Source organism: Nicotiana tomentosiformis, chromosome 1, assembly GCF_000390325.3.
Source record: "Nicotiana tomentosiformis chromosome 1, ASM39032v3, whole genome shotgun sequence".
Classification (NCBI taxonomy): Eukaryota; Viridiplantae; Streptophyta; class Magnoliopsida; order Solanales; family Solanaceae; genus Nicotiana; species Nicotiana tomentosiformis.
Genome location: NC_090812.1, coordinates 78,942,421 through 78,947,205, shown reverse-complemented (window position 1 = coordinate 78,947,205; position 4,785 = coordinate 78,942,421). Strand labels below are relative to the sequence as shown.

The 4,785-nt window shown below is 37.2% G+C and overlaps 1 long non-coding RNA gene across 1 annotated transcript; it reads left to right on the top strand.

Annotated features, from left to right (window-relative positions):
• Nucleotides 1-381: 381 nt before the first annotated feature.
• On the top strand, nucleotides 382-955 carry LOC138909921 (uncharacterized). The gene is made up of 3 exons (XR_011415713.1): nucleotides 382-452; nucleotides 676-744; nucleotides 822-955. It is a non-coding gene; the product is annotated as an uncharacterized lncRNA (long non-coding RNA).
• The last annotated feature ends 3,830 nt before the right edge of the window (nucleotides 956-4,785 follow it).

Below are 4,785 nucleotides of genomic sequence, written 5' to 3'. Positions count from 1 at the left end.
AACAAAAAAAAAACCTGAATGACCCAGACTAGGAAGTGCATCTCCTAGGGGTGAAACTTGAATGAACCAATTTAGGAAGTGCGTCTCCTCGGGGTAAAATCTCAATTTAGGAAGTGCTAAAAGTATATCCTGAAAGACCCAGACTAGGAAGTGCGTCTCCTGGGGTGAAACCTTTAACCTAAAATTAGGAAGTGGGTCTCCTAAAGAAATAAAAATCTGAAAATCCCAAACTAGGAAGTGCGTCTCCTAGATTTGAGATTGAGCTTGCGAAAAACTATAAACTAAACTTGACTAAACTAAAAACTGACCCTATTCTCCAGGCGGGACCCCTGATTTCACAAAAACTAAAGATTGATAACTTAAGAAAACTAAAAAGTGACCCTTTTTTAAAAATCTAGACTTCCCTTTTTTAAAAAAAAATTATTATCCTAGGAGAAAATTCATCAGACTAGGTTTTAGTCTTAGGAGAAAGATTCATCAGACTAAGACATCTATCCTAGGAGAAAGTTCATCAGACTAGGTCTTTTATCCTATGAAAAAATTCATCAGACTAAGACTTTGTATTCTAGGAGAAAATTCATCGGACTAGGTCCTTTTTTTTGTTTTTTTTGGTATCATAGGAGAAAGATGCATCAGACTAAGATTTCTATCCTAGGAGAAAGTTCATCACACTAGGTCTTCTATCTTAGGAGAAAGATTCATCAGAGTAACATTTTGATCCTAGGAGAAAGTTCATCAGACTAGGTCTTTTTTTTTGTTATCTTAGGAGAAAGATTCATCAGACTAAGATTTCTATCCTAGGAGAAAGTTTATCAGACTAGGTCTTCTATCTTAGGAGAAAAATTCATCAGACTAAGATTTCGATCCTAGGAGAAAATTCATCAGACTAGGTCATTTTTTTGTTATCTTAGGATAAAGATTCATCAGACTAAGATTTCTATCCTAGGAGAAAATTCATCACACTAGGTTTTATATCTTAGGAGAAAAATTCATCAGACTAAGATTTTGATCCTAGGAGAAAATTCATCAAACTAGGTCCTCTTTTTTTAGTTATCTTAGGAGAAAGATTCATCAGACTAAGATTTCAATCCTATGAGAATATTCATCAGACTAGGTCTTTTTTTTTTTTTGTATATTAGAAGAAAAATGTAAAGAGCAATGGCAACATTTTATGCACACTAGAAAGACAGATAAAGGCAAAAATGTGAGAAACTTCCTTTTGTCGGCTCTTCTTCTTTTTTCTTTTTCTTTCTTTTCTTCTCTTTTTTTATTTATTTCTGAACCAACTTTCTTGCACTGCTTTGTTCCTGTTTCAACAAAAAAAATATTGTCAGTTTTAAAAGTGGTGGTCGGTTTGTGGCCTTGAGTCTTGGGCAGCTTGGCTTTTGCTCAATCAGCTTGAGTCAGTTTTCAATAGGCTTGATGCTCATCAATCCTGATTGTTTCACACCCGGTACCATTTGTATTTGTGGTTCAGTCAGCCTTATCTCAAAAAAGAGATTTTTTTTCTTGAATAACCTTTTCTGATATCTTGAATGGCTTTACTTTTGGAGCAATATGTCTGTTAGAGAGAATCACAACTGGTAAGAGCCTTTTGCACAATGTGCATACTTCATAGTCATTGTTCGGTACTACAGAGAATCCCTGATTAACCTTGAGGTTATCTTTGCTTGCTTTACCCGAATAGGCTGACAAGAGTCTTTTGGGGAGAGAGGGGAAGTCTTTGCATGAATCCTCAATGCATGTTGACTATAAAAACTGAGTGTGCTGGCCAAATTTACTTTGTGCAACTAAAAAACTGGTAGCGGATTTTGAAATCTTTTCTTACTTATTTTGACAAGGACTGACTCAGAGTGAAGGACACAATGACGCAAAGAAACAATATTGACAAGAAATGCCCCTGTCGCGAAGGACAGAAGGAAGAGTTTTTTTTTCAATAACTAGCCTTAATGATCATGACAGGCATTTTGGACTTAACGGCCTAATTTATCAAACTAACCAAATCTTCCCTTTTACCATTCTTATGACTTTGAATTCGGTCTTGTTCATGCCAATCCTTTGTATCAGCTTCACGACTCACTATCGACTAGTGGTGCCCCGAGGGGTTTTCACCAATAAATCTCTCTCATTTATTCATCTCTACTTATCGTCGCTTTACGATGCCCGTGAGGGTTTTCACTAGTAAGACTCTCATTTTTTCTTCTTTATTTTTCTTTTTCTTTTGCTTTCTAGTGTGAGCAACTGACAATGTTCTATGTTACGTGACAACCGTTGCTCATTGCATACTTCTCTTGGCATTCTTGAAGGCATATCGAGAGGTCTTTATTCGGAAGGTTTTTTTGATATGGTTGGAAAGAAAGGACGGTATAAGGCTCAAAGTACACTCAAAATGAGGGGTTGTAGACTTACAACTCTTGGAATCGACTCTTTCAAAAGTGGAATAAAATCTGTGTTCCAGTTTCTGATACTGGAGATTTTTTTATTTTTTATTTTTGAATTCTTATTTGTTTGGACCGAACCGTATAAGGCTGTCTACGTATCCTTTTTTTAAAAGGAATCAGGTCTAACGTAGTTCAAACATAAGTGTTGTTTTGTTTTTGTTGCTTTTTTTTTCTTTTCCTTTTCTTTTCTTCTTCTCTTTTTTTTTTCATTTTTTCCTTTCTTCTTTTTTTCCTTTTTGTTTTCAAAACAAGTTGCCCAGCTTTCATTTTCTAGGGGCATGGACTTTGACTGTTCTTTTCTTCTTCTTTTTTCACTTGCACCTCTTAGGGCATAGACTTTTTTTTATTTTTCCATTTTTTTTACTTTTAACTCTAAACTTGATTCCAAAAAGGGTGGTCAAAGAAAATAACACACGCTCAAAAAGGGGTAACAAAAGGTATAAAATGTTTGGATAGCAGAAAAAGGGTCTCCCAGCCTTGAGAACGCCAAATATGGTTTCCTTTCGCGACACAACATTGATGAACATGTATGTCTTCTTGGTGTGTCGTGGTCGAAAGACACTTTTCACCTATTAATGTCAAACTTTCCAACAAACTTCAATTGATTCTTCCTCAAACCCGACCTTTACAATGATTTCAAGGTAAAGATCATCAAACTCCACGGATAATTTTATTCGAGCTTAATTCCAAAGTGTTTCAACTCTTTATTCATCCTCAAAAGTTTCTTTTTCTCATTTATCCAATTCAAGCTAAAATCTGTTTTCTAAGATCTGGCCAAAAATTCCGCATGCATGTCATATCACTAAAACTAGCGGGAAAAGAACTAAGCATGGAATGACACAAAAGGACAAACTGTATTTCATTGGGTAAACAACAAAACAAACAACCTAAAATCTGAGTTACAATCCTAAAATAACACGACTAATGAAAATAGCAACACAACAGACAGACAAGACTCCCACAAATAGAATAGAGGGATAGAAGGGTTTAACTCAATAAAATAAATAAAATCTAGATCATAACCCTAGAATAACCCAGATAATAGAAAAAATATCAAAACAAGCTACCAAGATTCCTTCCTAGTGAGGAGGGAATGACTTTTCAATTGCTATGCTTGACATTTAGCCACAAATTTGGTCATCAGAATCACCATGGCCTTCTCCAATTTCAGTCGGCAAGTTCCCGGGAGGATTCACATACTCCATGTCACCACGCATCATCCCCACAAAGTGTGCATCATCATGCACAGGTAAAGGATTCTGCGTGATATTCTGGATGTCACTGTCTTGGATCACAATCAGGTTTTCCCGGATCATCCTTTCTATTTCTTTTTTCAAATACCGACAGCTTTCAACATTGTGCCCCTGGGCATTGGAATGGTATTCACATCTTTTAGAAGGGTCAAGGCTTTTTGCACGTGGGTCCACATGATTTGGAGGAATAGGTGCAATCATGTCATAATGCTTTAATTTCTCAAACAAGCTTGCATAAGACTCTCCTATTGGTGTAAAATTATCTTTCAACCTTTGTTCCCCTCTATACCCCTTGGCTTGGATGTGAGTTATAGGACATTTGAAAATTTTGTGGAGGATGGTGGAGATTTTGCGATGCTGGTGCTCGCCTTCTGGGGTGTCTTGGTGGCTGGACCACATACTGAGGTAAAGCAACATAGTATTATGGGTTCTGAGGTGGATAGTAGTGCTCAGGGAATCATCAAAAACCTGATGAGGCTGACCTTCGAGATGTTCTCCTAGGACCTCTTCTCGACCTTGTTGTCATCATGGTTTCTCCATCCTTCTCATTCGTGTCACTAAAATTATCAGATTCCATCTGGACAGCCTGAGTTGCAGCTTTGAGAACTGCTTGACTTATAATTCTGCTTGTCTTAAGGCCATTCTCAACTATTTCCCCCATTTTGATTGCTTCCGAGAAGGATTTGCCAACTACGAACATCATGTTTTGAATATAATCTGGCTCTTGAGCCTGAAGGAAGACAGTGATTAGCTCGTGGTTATCCATGGGTGGCTTAATTATAGCCGCTTGCTCTCTCCATTTAATGGCATATTCCCTAAAACTTTCAGTTAGTTTCTTCTTCAGGTTTGAAAGGGAATTGCGGTTTGGGGCGATATCGATGTTGTATTTGAACTGTTTGACAAATGCACGGGCCATGTCATCCCAAACATACTAGCGAGATATGTCTTGATCCATAAACCATTCGAAGGCTAATCCCGTAAGGCTTTCCCCAAAATAAGCCATCAGTAATTCTTCATTTCGTCCCACATCTCTTAGCTGATTGCAATACCTTTTCAAGTGAGCTATGGGGCCGTCGTGTCCATCATACTTT